At 42.7% G+C, this 19,233-nt stretch overlaps 1 protein-coding gene and 1 long non-coding RNA gene across 3 annotated transcripts in view; both read right to left on the bottom strand.

The window, feature by feature from the left end:
• Window positions 1-2,151, bottom strand: part of LOC114486156 (uncharacterized) — a 12,367-nt gene extending 10,216 nt beyond the window's left edge. Inside the window, exon 1 of the long non-coding RNA XR_003679441.2 lies at window positions 2,066-2,151. This is a non-coding gene — a long non-coding RNA (uncharacterized lncRNA). The remainder of the gene's footprint in view (window positions 1-2,065) is intronic.
• KIF26B (kinesin family member 26B) overlaps window positions 1-19,233 on the bottom strand; it is a 499,837-nt gene that overhangs the window by 379,319 nt on the left and 101,285 nt on the right. The gene's annotated exons all lie outside the window — the stretch shown is intronic.

The raw sequence follows: 19,233 nt of genomic DNA on the forward strand, positions 1-19,233 counted from the left end.
GAACCCGCGTCCCCTGCACCGGCAGGCGGACGCGCAACCACTGCGCCACCAGGGAAGCCCTTTTTTATCTTTTTAAAAACCTATAATAGTATGATTGGGACACTCAAAAGATAATTATCGGGGCTGGGCCCGTGGGCCGTGGCCGCTGGGCCTGCGCGTCCGGAGCCTGTGCTCCGCAACGGGAGAGGCCGCGGCAGGGGGAGGCCCGTGTACCGCAAAAAAAAACAAAAACAAAAACAAAAAAAAATTATCAGAATCCAGAAGCTGGTGGGAAAAATAAAGAGGGGGAGATGAAAAGGAATAGTTACTTTTCAACAAAATCCTAAATTACCATTGAAATTAGGAATTCCTTCCTCTTTCTCGGGCATGTATCAGTAAAGAGACAAGGCACTCAGATCCTCAGATCACAGGCTCTGACTAATAATGTGATCTCTTTAATATGCTAAAAGTGCCAGTCCACCAAAAGGCAGGTTGCAATAATCTCTTAGACTGAAAATAGAGCCAAATCCCAATAATTTGGGGGAAAAAAACACATTTATACAGATTTTGGAAAACTGGAGATAATTAAAGTAATATGCAAGCACAGTCCAATTTTAAGACTTTCATTATATCCTGCTTAACATGAAAATCTAATGACTTAAAGCAATAGAAATTAACAAGTGTGTAAAATGACCCATATATGAATCCTTAAACATTTTTTAAAAATAAAAATTAAATGGAATAGTTAAAAATATATAGTGAACACCACAGAGGAAAAATAGTTCCAGATTTGCAAAGATTTTCCTGTTATATGTGATTAAAAAGAAAATTCTGAAAAGCTGTAAGAAAATCAATAATTAAAATAAAAAATTTTAAATGTTTTGAAAAAATTTGCTACTTAATTTACTCATACCGACTCCTTTTATAAAGTGAAGAATCTTTCATGTATGAATAGCCACCACCATTTATCTTTTTTATAAATGTGCCAAATATCTAGATATCTTAAAAATGGGACAAAATCATATCCAGTAATTTTCTGCAGAATTATGATATGGTTCACCAGTGGCTTAAGGAGCAATGTCCAAAATATGTGAGTTTGGGTTTTGTTTCACTTTCTCCTACCCATTCCAGCCTAAGAAGCCCCAGGTAATGCTCAGGTACTCCTCAGACCAGGTGACACCCTTGGCCTGTGAGAAGTAAGGGCTGAGGCTGCCACATGAATTCTGTTCTCAGGTGCCCTACCCTCCGGAAGCAGTAAAGCAGGAGGAAGCAGAGGTCCCTTTGAGTTAGTGTTCCTCTGATTTTCTTTTTTTTAATTTTAAGAAACATCCTATCTGGAATATCCCACACGAGAGACCTCAGGGGTAAAAATGAACACACTTGAGTAATAAATTCAACCCTCAAGAGATTTAAACTTTTGAGCATAAAACTCAATGAGCACAGATCCACACACACTGACAAACATGAAGGAGAGTGATATCCCTGGTAAATTGAACTAGTATTCCAAATTCTTTACCTGTATCTGCCATGGAATTTTGCAGTTCCTTCCACTGAAGGCAGAATAGATTTCCTACCACACTGGGGGCCATGTGAGTTGTTCTGGCCAATGGAATATGGGCAGACACGAAGCATGCAAGGCCTAGACCTTAAGAGGCATGGCATCTTTCGCCCAGCAGTCTTCTACTTCTGCCCCAGCCATGAGAAGAAAATGCCCTCCTGCTCCATGGAGGATGAGAGCCACGCAGAGCAGACTGCACCCAGGGCTCCCCTGGGCAGCAGGCTAAGCTGAGCCCAGCTGGATCAGCAGACCCTAGCCAACTTCCCAGGCACAGGAGCAAGAACAAATGAGCATTATTTTATGCCACTGAGTTTTGTGGTAGCTTGTCATGTGGCACCACTGTGACAACAGATAACCAATATCCGTTTTACTGTTTTATTGCTGTATACCAGGCCTAATACTTTTAGAAGTGTAGGAATCCAAATGAGAGAACTCCGTAGAAAACAGGACTCCCCGAAGGATGACACCCTCAGTGGGTGAGCTAGAACAAAAACCTGCCCCACAGAAGAAAACTACAGACATACACACCTCTCTCAGACTTGACTCCAGGTGGAATGGATGAAATGCAGAACGTCTCACCTAAATTTGGGGTTTGAATCAGAATTCACACTACCTGTGTGTTCCTTAAAAAAAAAAAAACAAATTTAGTTGACATGCCATATCCAAGTACCTGGAAAAGTAAAACCCAAATACCTTCTGGACGAAGGTCGTTTAAACCCAAGACTCAAAAATTCCCCAGCGATGAAATTATAAGGAACATGAATCCCTCTCAGAAAATTACTGTAACTAAATCAACACAATTTTTTTTAAAAAAAAACTTTAGCAAGTTGCAGAAAAAGGCAAATGGTATGATTCCATTTATATAAAGTTCAAAAGGAGGAAAAACTAGACAATGCGTTATTTAAATGTATAATGTATGGTAAAAGGTATATTATTTTCAAGGGGTTGATAGCACTAAATTCAGGGGGTAGAGAGGGGAAGGTACAATGAGAGAGCATCATATATGGGCTTCGAGAGTACTACAATATCCTATTTCTTACGCTTGCTGGAAAGGACATGAGTGTTCTCTTCTTTTTGTTCTGTTTTGTTTTGTTTTTTAGGCTGCAGAACTTCCCTGACAAGGGATCAGACTTGTGCCCCCTGTAGCGGAAGCATGGAGTCTTAACCACTGGACCACCGGGGAAGTCCCATGAGTGTTTCTTTCACTACTCTTCTTTAAACTCTCCATTTCTGCCATACACACTGTTTTACACACATGTTCTACAATAAAAATTAAAGAGACACATTGCCCAGGCCCCGACTGCCTATAGCCCAGCCTGGGTACTCTCGACTCAGCATGGCCAGCAAGTTCCTCAATGGGCCAGGCATTTCTCTTTTCCAAGTGGGTGAAAAGAGAAAACAGATGGTCTAAGGCCTCGCCATCATCGGTTTGGGAAGCAACTCTACCACGAAAGCACGTGGGAGGTTGAGAACTGCTTAGTTGGGGAGAAGTGAGAACAGTCAGTTTTGATGAAGGTCCACATTGCCACTACTTCACACAGACAGAAGAGAAGCACCAGCGCTAACTCCGCCATGCCTCCTCAGCATGCCTCCTTACCACCTCAGTGGGTAACCAAGGAAGTCCACTGATGAGCATAAGTGCCTGAGACAATGGAGAAAACATAAGAAGACCAGCTACCTGTGAGTTCTTTTCAAACACATGCAGCTCAGAGACTACCTGGGACCTCTTACTTCCCAGCACAGTGCCATTCATGGGATCAAAGGTAACATTCCACTCCCCTTCTCCGGTGACTTCAAGAGGGCCCCCTGCTCCATGAGTACAGGAGAGGCCTCACATGAACCGGCAGTCGGACGTGTGGAGAGGAAGCTAGGTTCCAAACAGAAGGAATCAGAGGAGGGCCTGAACTGAAGGCTTCGTGTGCAACTGGTCTGACTCATCATCACGCCTGCCTGGGGATGCTTCTCATGACGGTTATGTGGTAGTTCCTCAATCACAATATTACCCAAAGATTCAGTGAGTCTCCAATTTTATAGGAGAAAATATGGAAAGACGAGTTAACTAAGAGCTCAGGCGTGTGGCAGAGTTGGGGCTGGACCTCATAGCCCAGGTACACGGGTCCCATGCACAAGCCTCTGTTCTTTGCAGGAAGGAACAGAGTGCAAGAAGGCACTGAAGAATGGCTGGGGGGTAGAAGTAGATGGAGTCCTCTTATAGGGAACTCTCATCACCCATTCTTATCTCCATCTTTCCTGCTACTAAATCAAGACATATTAAGTATGCTATTTTCCACAGCGGACTTCTGGAGAGAAAAAGAAATTTCTGATTCAGGAAAGGAATTGCTAATGCCAAACAGAGAAAGCAGGGACCTGCCTTTATGTCAAGGCTATTGATGGAAGCCTGAAATTCTGAATACAAAGTAATGAAATAAAGGAGCTCTGAAAATGAGAAGTGATGTAAAATAAAAAGTATACTTAATGATGTCCATGACTTGAAAAGAGGACATTTTGGCAGCAAAATCAGTGCAAAGAAATGAACACTCAACAGTATCAGATGATAACGTACGAAATGAGTCCTGCTGACTGATCCACGAGGAAGAGGATGCTGATGAGACAGCGTGAACAATACAGGTAAATTGTTCTCAAATTTATGCGTGGAGGAGAGTCTGAAGTGCGATTTCTATGGCAGTACTGGGGGAAAATTATAGCACTCTAATGTAAGTACGGTTTTTCCTTTTGCTATTACCCCACCTCCCTTTCCCCCTAACCCTTTTAAAACCATTTTCCTGCCTGCCCACTTTTCCCCACCCCGCTGTATTTAATGATTTCACCCCACCCCCTTCCCACCCTCCGGCGCTTTGCCAGAGGCCATCAGTAAACCTGAGACACATCAGCCTTGCATGGGAATACTTGCAGGATACTGGTCATGAGAGGGAAAGGGGGGAGGGCAGCTGCTCCTTGGGATTTCATCTGAAGCGCGGGGGATTCTGCAGACTCCCGTCCTCCAGGAGATTCTGCTCTAAGCCCCCCTCCATTTCCGAATCATCGAGTCCTTGGACCCTAGGAGCTGCTGCGCCCCTAAAGGGTATTGCCTGGAAAGGGGCCGAGAATGGCATGTGAAGAGAAAGGAGAGAGAGAATGCAACCTGTAGGGATTTCATGAGGTTTCTGTTTCTTTTATTTTCTTCCTTAAGTGGCAGAAATAGCTCACCTAAGAGAGAGCTGCTTTGGCTTAGGAGGTCCAGGATCTGGAGCCCATGGGCTCAGCCTTTGCTGTCACACTCCCTACAACGCAGCCCCTAGGGCACCCCCTGGGATCCCCGGCACTGAGGAGTGCAGTCAGGCACTACTGAACAGAAGCCCCCCACCAAACAGCCGTGTAGATGACAGCCACAGACTGAGCCTGCCTCACTTGGAGCAAGGAGGCTGGGCTGCTGACATCAGAAATCCCCCTCCCAGGCTTCCCGCAGTAAAAGTCCCAAACCCACTTCCCACGTTGTATCAGTTTTCTAGGGCTACCGTAACAAATTACCACAAACTCGCTGGCTTAAAACAACAGGAATGCATTCTTCCACAGTTCTGGGGTCCAGAAGTCTGAAAGCAAGGTATTGGTTCCTTCTGAGAGCTCTGAGGGAGAATCTGTCCGTGCCTCTCTCCTAGCTGCTGGTGGTTGCTGAAAATCCTTGGCGTTCCTTGACTTCCAGACACATTGCTCCATTCTCTGTCCCCATCTTCACATGGACTTCTCCTCTGTGTCTCTTCCTTTTCTGTCTCTTATAAAGGGCACTCATCACTAAAGGATTTAGGGCCCACCCTGATACAGGATGATCTCATCTCAAGATTCTTACCTTAATTAAATCTGTAAAGACCCTTCTTCCAAATAAGGTCACATTCTGTGGCTCCAGTGGACAGATCTTTTTTGTCAGGCCACTGTTCAACCAACTACACTACGCATGGACACAGGGCTATGGCTCACCTGCACCAGGTGCGCAAGGCAGGTGTTGGCTGGGCAACCAACAGTCCTGGTTTGCTCAGAACTCTCCCGATTTTGGCACTGAAAGTCCTGCGTCCAGGATAACCCTCAGTCCTAGGCAAACCAGATGCTTGGTCATCCTAGTGTTGGCTCAGAAACACGTGATTTTTAACATGGTGTTTACAGGAGAGAAATTAAAATTCAGAGGCGGAGGAATAGGAGGTATCTGGGCAGAAGGCCCAGACCAATTCAGAGGTCAGATCTAATCCTCCTGGGCTCTGATTTCTGTGTGCTGACTTATACATCTCAACTCAAACGGTGGTCCCAGCATGGCACCAGAAACACGGCTTCATGGATGGCCCAACTGGTGAGACAGGAAGGGCACACAAAGGGCCATGCTCTTATTCCCTCTCAGTGGTCTAAAGTTCTGTCTTTACTGTCACTCCTTAAGTATCTTCACAGCGATGAGGATGAGCTTTCAAACCTTTGTGGTGCAACAAAAAGCTTGGATGTAAATATAAGAAAGGCCCCCCCAATGGAGAGACAAGCAGCATTAGGTCCCAGGTCTCCTGAATTCATTCTTTAAGTTCCCTAAAAATCTCTCTTATAACTCACAAATACCTGTCACTCCAAAACATGTAAGTGGTCAAAATATTTATTCTTACCTGAAAGCCTCAATTTAAGAATTCCTCAGAATTTGTCAAGTCCTTGGAATTTGAAACTCACTTCGAATCATTGCCTCTTTATCATTTTTCTTCTATTTGTATGATACTTAGATGCCACCAGCAGTATCCGTTCTTAGCTGATTCTAATACTATACGGCTGAGCACAGCAATCACACCTGCCCGAGTTTACAGGTAACTACAGTTGAGCTTCCTTGCACACGCCAATATAAGAAAGGAGATTTCAGAAAAAAAGTAAATTTATCTCAGAGACTGCTGCATTGAGAGAGGGTCACTGGGGCACGCCTCGTTCGCAGTGCCGGGGTTGTAACTTTCAAGATGCATTAAAGGCATCCGGTAATAAAGAAGCAACATCCTCCCAGCGTAAGAACCTTTTGTGGTCTGAACATATACACTACTGGCTAAGGGTTGATGCCATGGCTGCCTCTTGCATGTGGCGTGGAGGAGGCAGGGGGCAAGGAGGTCTGCGTAGAATTAAATGTAGAGAGTAAGAGTTAGGCATTCAGTGGAGACCCTGCAAATCCAAATCAAACCTGCCTTTACTGCCCACACTCTATGCACCATGGGCAGTACAGGAATGCCCTTCCGTTAGATATTAATAAAAATAGCTGCCATTTAGTGAGGTTTACTCTGTGCCAGGATTTTTCAGTCATTATACCTAACATTCTAGTTACTCTCATCGTACAGATAAAGAAATTCAGAAAGCCACATGCCCACGGTCATACAACTAGGAGATGATACAACTGGGGTCCCAGTCCTGGCCTGTCTGACTCCAAAGCTCATTCTTTTCCCATCAGGATCTATGCCAGGGAGTGGAATGGTAGGACTGTGAGTGCATTACTTGGATAATAGGGGCAAAAACAAATTGCTTTCTGAAGTTGTTGTGCCAAGTTACAGCCCTCCTAGTGATATATGAGATCCCCACTGGCCCAAGTTACAGCCCTCCTAGTGACGTATGAGATCGCTACTGGCCCACATCCCTCACCAACACGTAATAACGTCAGACATATTTTTCCAGTCTGGCTGATCTAAAATGGTATCGCATTACAGTTTTAATTAGGAGTTTCTAAATTCTGATGGTTAGGCACCTTTTCCTATGTTTATTAGCTATTCCTCTTTTCCATTCTCTGAAATTCCCGTTCAAGTCATTTTCCCATTTTCTTTTGAATTATCCATCGTTTTCTTATTTATTTGTAGTATTTACATATTCTGGATATTAATCTTTTTTCAGTTATATATATTGCAAATAATTTCTGTAAGTCTGTAGGGTGTTTTTTTTAACTTTCTCTATAGTGTCTTTTGATGAACTGATATTTTTAGTCAAATATAGTCAAATTTATCGTTCTTTAAGTTCATGGTTTATGCTTTTTATGTCTTCTTTAAAAGGTCATTCCTTACTCCCAAGGTCATAAAATATCTTCCAGTATTCTCTCCTAAACTGTTTAGAGTTTGCTTTTCACATTTCAGTCTTTAATCCACTTGGAATTACTTTTTTGTATATGGGGAAGGTAGGGATCTGATTTCACTGCTACCCTCCTGTACTATTTTCAAGTCGTCTCAGCACTATTTATTGAATGATCCTTCCTTCTCCCACTTTTCCACAATGTTGTCTATCCTAAGCTAAGTTTCCCCATGTACAGGTCTGTTTCTAGCTCTGTATTCTGTTCATTGGTCTATTTGTTTCTCCCTATGCTGATACCATGCTACCTTAACTATTTATAGAGCTTTATAATGAGTCTCCCTTTGTCTCTCAATTCTTTCACATAAATAGGAGAATCAATGTATCACATCCTCCTCTCCCAAAAGCCTGTTGTAATTCTGATTGGAATTGCACTGAATCTTTAGCTCATTTTGTGGAGAACTGACATTTTGCAATATCGAGTCATCCTACGATGAATATGGTATTAACTCTCCATTTTTTAGAATTCTTAATGTCTTTTGAAAAAAATTTATTCTTTTCTCCATAGAGATTTTATGTATCATTTGTTAGATTTATTCCTGGGTACTTTTCATTAGCAAACTATTGGCGATGTAAATAAATACGATTTAATTTTATAAGTTGCTTTTGAACCCAGAAATCTTGATAAACTCTTTTATTAAATTAATAATTTATTTATAAATTGGAGAGGTGATTTTTCATACAAAATAATGACAGTGCTTTTATTTTTTTAAGAACAATAACTCGAAACTAGATGCCATGAGACCAAGACCAGTAATTTCCATTTTCTTTGAATAACACTTTAACAGGACACAGGGAAGAGCTTGCAATGAACTCCAGTTTCTCTACTTGCCCCCAAAGAAAAAAAAAGATGCAGTAATGTGGGGCAAGGAGCATGCATGTTTAACACTAATACATTTGTCAGATTATTGATGAAAATAATAATCAGAATTAGTGAGCATCCACTATATGCAATGCAGCACTTCACCTACATTCACACATCTAAGAATGTTGGTGACCATGGAAGAAAGGAGAAGAAAAAGCTGGAACCGAGTATCTGTTTAAAGCTGTGGTCAAGAGCTTAGAGCTCTTTGGAGATAAACACCATAATGTAAATGCCAGGCACTGCTGTTTTATAACACAGGGATATAATGAAATACATCTTGAAGAGAGAAACAATGCACTATTGTGTCTAGCAAAGTTTTGGCCAAAATCTCAGTTTTGCATGTGTTTGTATTTAGAGAAATAAATCTGCCTTAACAATTCTTTAATTAGTGGCATCATAACTTAGAAGCTGCCATCTGTGAATTTAATCATCTAAATACTGGAAAAAACTGACGATGATCCTGAGGGAAAAGCCTCAGCATAAGAAAGCTGGGCAAACACACACAGACTGTGGCTGCAAGATGACAAAAGAACTAGTCAGCTCATTGAAGTCGGCCAAACCAGTTATTTAGCATTGTGACATCTGTTAACTAATTGTGCTTCTTTTTTTTCCAAATGAATTTTTTGGTATCACCCAGACATTAAATGACTGATGCTCGACTCTAGGAAGAGAGTCCTCCACAATAATTATGCTTTTTAAGGAAATGGATCTTACAAGTCACATATCTCCCAACGGGTCTGGGAAGTCTGTTGGCTCCTGGACTAATCAGCCCGAGCTCCTGAGGGCAGGATGCAGATGAAATATGCAACAACAGAGTCTGCCTCTCAGCTTTCTGTCCCCAGTGCCTGTCCCAGGGCGCTGCACACACTAAGTACTCAATCAGCGTTTGTGAGATGTATCTGCAAATCTCTCTACAAAGGCCTCGATTTATACCTGAGAACTGCTCACTAGAGCATGTCAATTCATTACACATGCCACTGTTGTGCCTGGAGAGTATGGAGGAAGCATTAAAACACCAGAACCCATCGCAGAGCTTGATACAGCGTGTGTGTGACAGAGGCATAAGTTCAGAGGCAAGCCCCTCCACCTTCTCTCCAGATTGGAGCAAGCAACTGCAGATGTGAACTCATGGGTAAAGAGGCACAAGGGGTCAGGAGAATGAATGGGTCAGAAGAAGTGGCGCATCCACTCATCACTACTAAGGAGGGCTCCCCGCCTGCCGTCATGAATTCTCCTCCTGTACCGGGGCTACAAAAGCAGGGGCTGGTTAGTCAGAGGGAGGCTTTTGAAGTTCCCTTATCATGACTCTCCTGTTTGCTGCCTGACATGGAACCCTGACCAGAAGTAAAAGATGATAATAACAATAATAACAAGAACAACAAATACTTGCAGTTTTTATTTTGTGCCAGGTATGGTTCTGAGGGCTTTCACATACATACACATGAACTAATGAGGATGAAGTTCCCTTTCTGACTAAACCCTAAACACTGGTTGAGATATCAGTTGCAGACAGGTGCGTGTGTACATGAAATGAACATCTGTCTTCCATCCTTCTAAAAAGTCCATTCTACTTCCAGAGTGAGACTCCTGAGAGGCCCCACTAGGAAATCATCCTCTCACTGGACACTACCTGGAAAAGAAATTAAGAAGTGAAGCACAGGCAGATGTCTCTTAAGAGTCAACAAGGAGGTAAAGAAGGAGGTCTTACCAAGGAAATAAAATTGTATACAACGCAAAATTACAAGTAATCAAACTTAGCAGCCCCTGGTCTTTTCTTCAGTCATCTACTTTGATAGGTGGCTGTCTCCTCTACTTCTTATAATATTGAGCCCTGTGCATTTAGATGTATATATCACAAGGAGGAAAAGAAGGGCTCTCCAAGAACAAACATACAGACGGGACCAAGCTGTCTGCCAGCATGGGGAGCAGCGGTAATACTGTGCCCCATCTCAAGTATTTCCTGCCCCAGTTCAGACAGGATATTTGAAAAATGTTGTCCCCACTTATCAGGGACCAAAAGAACATAAGGCAAGCTGCTGTGGAGAGAGATGATCTTCATGTTAGATCCAGAGATGATTGACAGCTCGCAGATTTCAGATTCTGCACATTAAGAACCATCAGGAAATTCAAGGGTTAACTGCTCAGACTGCACAGTTCGTCAAGCAGCCATCACTAAGCATCTGTGGACGTTCACAGCCCTGGGCTAGGTGCCATGGAGAATATAAGACAGGAACGTAGGAGACAAGATGGCTGTTGAGCCAATAATCTAATAGCAAAAATGCTGCATCTGAAGTCCACTGACTAAGTGATGTACACCCCTAGTCAGGAGCCGGGGTCTGTGTTTGTTGAGGTGAGCACCTATCCCGCCCAGGCGCAGCACAGATACCAGCGTGACATTCGTACTTGGCAGGAGGTAATAGACGGGTGAGAAGAGTTTCCCTCTTCCTGCCATTCAAGGGAAGGACATTCCACCAGGTAGTGTGACAGGCAACCAGTACACAAGCTTCAAACGCTGTTAATCCTATAGGCCTCACTGAAGTCTTATATTAAAAGTAAGTTTATAAAGCGTCAAAGCATTCTTATTCGATATTCTTTCCAGCTCTCTAGGGAGAGCCAAACATTCTCATTTCCTTTCTTATAGGTACCCAAACCTGAAGTTAAGTGACTGCCTTGGGTTACACAGGAAGTTGGGAGAAAAGCTGAGGTAACTTCCAGGCCCCTGGTGGCCCCTACCCACATCCACATCGCTTCACTGCACAGACCTGAATGACATTTTCTTCAGTGACAGAAAGGACCAAGGGTACTGCACACTTACAGAGCAACAAACGCGGTTTCCTGATTCTGGAGGCCGAGCTTCTCCTCAGCAAGGGGCAGGCAAATAGCCCACCAGGAGAGTCCAACCCCATCAGCGCTTTATTCCACCTCCCTGCTTCCCTACCCCCAGCCCCCCCTGAAAAAGCAAACCCCTCAGAGAGCAAACAAACAGCGTCCCATCCTGCCATGCTGTACCCCAGCTGTACTGCACTTCGATAAGCTCAGTAGAGAAGATTCCTCCTAAAAAGGAACTTTCTTCAGTTATTAGCAATATCACGAAAGGCTTCTTCACATCATGAGAGGTTTGTTTCCAGGTTCCCAGGAAGTGACGTTTGCATTTAGCGGCCAGGTACAACCAAAGCCCAGGGCATTTCTACCCCATTTTGTAGTCTCCATGAGCTTACTTCCTAGGCCTTATTCTCCAGAATTCAGAAACCTAATCTGATGAGGGTATTTAAGTTCATGTGAACTGACCCTAATGCCCCCTGCCCAGCAACACCTATGCATTCCAGTGGCTGGGCAGGGGGCAGTCCTTGCCCAACAGGGAGAGACGCAGTGGAGCCCAGTGGGGCCAGGGAGAGAAGACAGGGGAGGGCATGTGTGGTCTTTTCTACGCCTCGAGTCCCATCACCGGGTAGCCGCGATCAGGGCTATGCTCCAACTTGGACACGTGAACAGACCTAAGCTGGGAAAGATCTTAAGAAATCATCCAATCCAACAACATCTCTTCTTTTAGTGGTAAGCAGAGTGAGGCCCAGGACAGAGGTGTGACGTCCCCAAATTCCCCTGGTCAGTGGCAGAGCTTAAAGTCTACTATCTCCTGAGCCATTACTATTTCTATCACCCGATAACCTGCCCTCCACCCGCCGCAGAGGGGGCGGCTTAGGTTTGGCAACTGGAGGACTGTTGCAAAAGTCTGACTGACACAAATCTGTGGCATAAAATGAGGGGCATCTGTGATTGCAACGCAGCCTCGCTTTTACCTTTTATGCCAGCGGGCCTGTCAACATGCCAAGCGCTAAAGTGGGTTCACACACGGGGAGAGCGGAGCAGAGAGGGCTGGGGAAACTCCCAGACACGTGGTGAGTCAGCAACCGCCAGGGCGGCCTCTGCCTCAGCCTCTGTCTTCACCCCCGCCCTCGGCCCCCCCGCCGGCTCTGATCTCATGCTGCCCCCCGATGCCTCGCTCCTGGATAACAGCTCTGCAACTGTTATCCTTGGCAAACACCAGTGTATTGTTACCCAAGGCCCCGGGTCAGACGCTGTGAGAAGACACTGGGAATGAGACCTCGCAGCTCCACACAGAGCAGGTGGAATTTGGAAAAGGTCCACAGCTGCTAGTCACAGTGAGACGAACTTTCATTTTAGTCTCTCTCTACTTTATGGCTCCCGATTGTTTACCTGCTCGCGTCTGCAGGTTAGCGAGGAATGAGCTTTGATCCCGCTCCAAGCCCAACAGCACCGTTTGCCCACGGCGGTGAGCAAAGGAAGCGTGGCGAGCAAGGCAGGTTGGGAGTGAGGCCCCCTTCGTTCCCAGGGGACCCCGAGACTCCTCCCCATGCACTTCGGCCCCCGAAGTTTGCGTTTCACTTGGCCCACGTGGCCTAGTGTGGTTTTTATCTTTATGCGTGGGTCCTGCCTTCTAGGACGGTAGCCTCCGAGAAGATGGGGTGATGACAGTGGTGAAGAAATGACAAGGAAAACAACACAGCACAAAAGAGCAGCCCTACCAAGGGCCCCAGGGCCCCAGGCCTGGGCAGCTTCCAACTCGCCTCCATAGAGCGTGTGAAGTAGGGCAACCCTCTGACCAACGGTCTTGATAACAAACCCGGACTTGGGTCCTGTGTCACCTGAGACCCCGCCACGGCAACGCTTCCAGCCCTGGGCCAGGCCACTCTGTGGCAAGGCCTTTCACTCGACCAGGACAAGAATTTCAGGGCAAAGAAAAGAAAGTTCATCAGTCTCTTCCCACTAGCTGAGAGGTGAGCGGAGATAATATTTGAGACTCACCATTTACTGGCCGGATGTGGGCGATCTAACCCGTGAATCCACAGGTGACCTGTAAACAAGCAACGTCACCAAACACTCCTAAGATGGGGGAGGCTGAGAAGCGCTGGCGGGGAGCGACCGCCATTCCCCTCAGCGCTGCGCTCTCCAGGGATGGCCTGGGCCTCAGCTTCCTCACCGGGACAATGAGACCGTTGGACAGGGTGAAGGTGACAGTGCCTTCCAGATTTAACGCTGACACCTGCCTCGAAGTGTCATGAAAACACGTATGTCGGTTTCATGTTTGCAGTTAACAGATGTCACGCAGTACATGCATGGACCCAGGTTACAGTAAGGCAAATCAGGATTTCATGTCAAATCCCCAAATGTTGGTAATATTCCTGGCTTGTAGCATTGGTGACCTAAGGGCTCAAATTTTTTCAAAAATTCACTGGCCATTAGAAGAGATGGGATCTTAGATTTTATACATGAGAAAGCTGAGACTTTGAGAGGTCAAACAGCTTGTTCAAGGTCATACAACTGGGAAGGGGCTCACCCAGGTTCAATGGGCTTTCCAGCACAGGGAGGGGGAGAAGGAAAGCGTTTAAGCAACAAGAGATCAAGAAAAGAAAAAAAAAAAGGGAGGGGGAGAAGGAAAGCGTTTAAGCAACAAGAGATCAAGAAAAAAAAAAAAAAAAAAAAAAAGCAAAAGAAAACCAAAAAAACACAAAAAGAAAAACAGACAGGATGACTTTAAGTGACTCATTTAATCCTTTATGCTTCCCCATTTCTACTTCACAAAGAAATATTTCAACCATTCGCTAACTTTGAGTACCATAAAGAAATGGGTTATGTGAAACCAAAGAAGCACCATGTCTAACAATTTAGAAACTTCTACTCTGGAGGAAAAAGAGAGAGAGAGAGAGAGAGAAGAAAACATTAGAGGTAACATCTTGTTAAAAAGAAAAAAGGAATTTTTCCATGTGCCCATATCTTAAAAAATTTTTTTAATTAAAAGGTTAGATTTTTACGTATGCAGATCATTCTGCATACGTCTTAAAGAATTATTTTTTAAACTAATCAAGACAGGAATGTCTCAAAAGAAGCCAAATTGCTTTTCATAAGAAAGAGTGGCAGCACCGTCTTCTGTGCTCCTGGTACAGCACAAAGCCACCGGCTCAGCTCACTTGTGGGCAGTGGGTTGTAAAAGGCTAAATAAGTGCATCGAGCAGAAAACATACACAAAACATGGCCGTAGAAAGCGCTTTTGAGAAAGAGTATGTATCAGTGAGGGCTCTTTAAAAGGAGAACTCACAAGCCTGACCATGTTTCAATCTAAACGGGTTAAACACAGCTCCAATCGGAAAACTCGACGTGAGTTTTCAGAGACTTCTCCGAAGGACACTGGCTGCAGTGACTCTGAACACTTAACTAATTTTGATGGGTGTGGGGGAACGTATGGAAGAAAAGCTTTTAGACCTTTCAAAATGACAAGAGTGTTTTGTTTTGTTAAGAAATATAATTGCTATGTCCTAAGCCAAGCACTGAAAGGGTCCAACAGTTCCAAACTTGACCTGGGCATTGCATAAACCCAGCGAAGGGCAGCTGTCTTTGTAGCTCCATGTGCAGCTTCTCTGAGAATGCAATTGCAGCAAAGGTGCTGGCCCCATGTGTGGCGTCAAGAATAGCTCCATGAAAAGTTATGTGCTATGCCATATAAACTGCAATCAATAAAAGGGGAAAAAATTTCCTCCCCAGGTTACTCTTCCCCCAGAACTAAGAATCTGCCACCTTTATATATGTACTTTTGGAAATCTCTATAAATGTCTTTCAACAGAAATTGCCCATGCCTAGGAATCTGAGCTCATCAGTTTGGGCAGGATATGTTTCAAAGATAAGTCATCATTCAAAAAGAATGTGTTATTTTTCCTTTTGCAAAAAGGAAACCCCCCCCCGCCCCTTTGTTAATTTTCATAGAATTGCCTTTACCCTCACTCTGTAAAGCATGAGGAAATTCCAGCATTTTGCTCTGGAAAGTTCCAATACCTGGTTAGTTCTGGATGCAATGTCTAGCAGAAATTATTGTGTCCACTATGTGCCTAGCACTACCAGCTATGCTACCTTATGTATGTTATGTATGTAATCTTATGAAATTCTAGAAATAAAGTTATTCATAAAAAAACCATTGCTAAAGTAAATGCTTTAAAAGCCACCTTCTTGATGAATTTTAATGACATAGGAAATGCCCATAATATTAAAGGAAAAAAGTAGGACTTAAAATTCCATACACAATATAATCAAAAAAATTTTCTAAATCTGTATACAATTAAAGAATAAGCAGAAAAACTGAACAGTCCTATAATCATTTTTAAAAATTAAATGAGTGGTTAAAAACTGACATGACAACAATCCCCATGTCAAAATAGTTTTATAGGCAAATTCTACCAAATTTTATCAATCCAATCTTATGCAAACTCTTCCAGATCATAGAAAAAAAGGAAACATTCCCCAGCTCATTCACCAAAGCTACTATAACTTTGAAACCAAACCAGGTAAGAACAGTACAAGAAAAGAAAATTATAGGTCACGTTTACTCATGTACACAGATGTGAAACTCCTAAACAAATTTTAGCAAGTCAAACCCAGCAATATATTTTAAAAAATAATGATGATAACGGAAGCACCTTTAGTGAAAATACTATAAGAATAGCTTAACATTAGAAAATATCTTAAAGTTGCTCCCCCATTAAATAATAAGGATAAAAAGTATAATCACCTCAATAGATGTAGAAGGCTACTTTATAAAATTCAATTCCCATTCACAAAATTTTAAAAATATTAGCAAACTGGGACAAAAGTTTCCTTACCTTGGTAAAGGATATCTACCCACATCACACAGCAAACATCACATTTAATGGTTGAATGCTAGATGTATTTCCTTAAAAACTTTAGAACAAGGATGCCTACTATCACTACTCCCATTCAACATGGTACTAGAGAAACTGGCTAGAAGAGTATGACAAGAAAAATCAACAAGAGGAAAAAAGAAAAGAAGGAGACAAATGGTCATCAGTGCAGATAATGTGATTATCTATACAGAAAATTCAAGAGATTCCACAAAGTATTAGGCTTAATAAAAGAGTTCAGCCAGTTTGCTACATATCTCATTAATATGTAAACTCTATTAGAGAAATATATAAGGAACTACCTTTATGAATAAGTTAAGCAAGGATATTTTTAGGTACAACATTAAAATTACAAACCATTGAAGAAAAAATAGATATTACTACTTTATGACAAAAGACAATATAAACACAGATTAGGGGAAGATATTTGAAATTATAATTAACATAGCAGACCTGAGACTACTGTCCTTCAAAAGGACTCCTTGCAAGGTTGGCCCTTGGCTGGCATCTGGGAACCTGGATTTCAGGAGGGTTCCATCATTCCCAGAACTATTAAGAGTGGCTCACTGTGCCTAACCTGTTTGTTCAAGCACTGTGGTTTAGGCTGAACATCTGCTTTCCCTCTGGGAGTCTTCACACTTCACACTTATTGTCACAATTTGGTGCTGGAGGAATTAAGCATATCCCATGTGACTCCACAGAAATGGAAGTCCTCAAAGCTTGTGCCTGGCTTCCTCTGAACTTCACCCCATGCTCCTTTTCCCTTTGCTAATTTTTCTTTGTAACCTTTGGCTGTAATAAATCTTTGCCATAAGACTTTGTTCTGAGTCCTCTGAGCTCCTGGTCACGGGGGGGACCCTGGACAAAATAACCAACAAAGATGTACATTCAAACCTCCTAAAATTCAATTGTACCAATGGATATGAAAAAGACAAGTAATACAATGAGAAAAATAAGGAAAGGCAATGAACAGACTATTTTTAGAAGAGAAAAATCCCACGGCTAATAGCACTATGAAAAGATGAGCAATCTCACTAGTAATCAGGGAAATGCAAATTAAAACAATGAAACACCCTTCATTCCCATCTGACAGGCAAAATTTTAGAGTATGAAAACATAGAGTGAGGGTGAGATTGTAGACAAACCACTTTGGAGAACAGTCTGGCAGTATCTGGTGACGCTAAAGTCGTGCGTACACTGTGAGCCTGCATGTTACATGAGCAAGATATGTGTGAAGTATTAATGCACAAGGATGTTTACTACAGCAGCTTTTGTAAGAGTGAAACAACCTCATGTCCATCAAAAGAAGAATGGCTAAGTGAACTATGGTATAGTCATTCAGTTATACAGTTAAAATAAAGAAACTAAATCAGCAGATAAATCCTGAAGCTTTCATCGAGTGAAATAGCAAGTTCTCAAAGGGTATGTAGAGTATGCTACCATTATGAATGACTTTAAAATACACAAAACATACAGCATTAAACATTGCTACTATATGATACTCCTACATACAAAGCTATGTAGTTATCCATGAAAGCACAGATGAGGCTAATTTCCATTATCTCTAGGGAAGAAGAGAGGGCAACGGAAGGGGAAGCCTTCAACAATAATGTTTTATTACATTAAAAATGCATCTGAAGCAAATATGGCAATGCCAAATATGGATGAAAGCTACATGGATCATATAATTTCATTTCCTGTAGATTTAAATATTTGAAATATTTCTCAATTTTTAAAACATGGTAGACATTTGGAGGTTAATATTCAACACAGATAGTTACAGGACCTTCTACTAGTTGGGAAAATAGGATTTCTTCAGTTTCTCAGTATATCAATTTATGATATACTAGTTAAGGTTGCTGTCAGACCAAACGTTACTGTTATTCTAACCTGTCCTGTATAAACCTCGAAACAAAGTGATGCTTCCCAGATCAGTGCTGTGGATTCAGTATCTAAATTAAATTGTGTTAACCTATGTCCACAAAGCAGGAAGCTGACACGTCATTGTTATGACAGGACTTCCATTTGGCCATTGAAACTCATCTTGCTCCATCTGTGTTATAGTTGCCTCCTTGCTTCTTCCTTCACTGTTGCTCTTGCCCTCCTAGCTTACTAAGCTAAAGCAAAATCACTTCCTTTGTCCTCAATTCAAGCATCTCTCTCCACGGTAATCTAAAGTTTTTCCAGAGATACTAAATCTCCACAAAGCCTTCTTCAATGAAAAAAAAAAAGAGAGAGAGAGAGAGAGAATAGAAGATTAAATTTATTCACATCCCAACAACTTATTTCCACGTAGGGTACAGGCTGATTTACACTTGATTTCTTTGACATGTCATTTAGTGTTCATTTTCACGGGAGAAGCTATGTCAGAGATATGGACAAATATCTCAAACAGAAAAGAGAAAATAAGGAAATCCACAAATCAAGTTCAGTTTAAACTACATTGGGGGATAATCACGTGTTAGCTTAAAGAAAGATTTTATGAGAGAGTTTAACCATAAAAACAACAAAGTGTTATCTAAGCCTAGATCCCTGCTGTGAAGCACACATGAGCATTTTAAGCTCATTACCATTTAGTTCTTGGCACTTACAACTTTCATGATGGTGGAGCATGCAAAAGCAAGCACACTTCTTTGATAATCATTAAAATGAGTGATTTGGGTATTATTCCCAAGTTCAGGAAGCAGCCTAAGTCCAGTCTTTGGCCAAACATAGGCATCTGCATATGTGAAAAGCTGTTCTAAAACAGTCATGGAAACACAATGAGAATCTAGAGGACTCTGAGTAACTTAAGAGACCCTTCTTCCCTCTTGCAGGCCGGCAGAAGGTGACTGAGTGAACACTGGCTCTCAGACCTCTGAGGACAGCCCCTGCAGAGGCTCCTTCCGCTACGGAGCCAGCCAGCGCTCCAAGTAATACTGCTGATGGTCCCAAGTAGGTCTCAGCATCTTTGTCAAGACACTCAGTTATTTGGGGTATAAAAAGTCTACTGTCAGCATTTTTATCACGGGGAG

This window comes from Physeter macrocephalus, chromosome 4, assembly GCF_002837175.3.
Source record: "Physeter macrocephalus isolate SW-GA chromosome 4, ASM283717v5, whole genome shotgun sequence".
NCBI lineage: Eukaryota > Metazoa > Chordata > Mammalia > Artiodactyla > Physeteridae > Physeter > Physeter macrocephalus.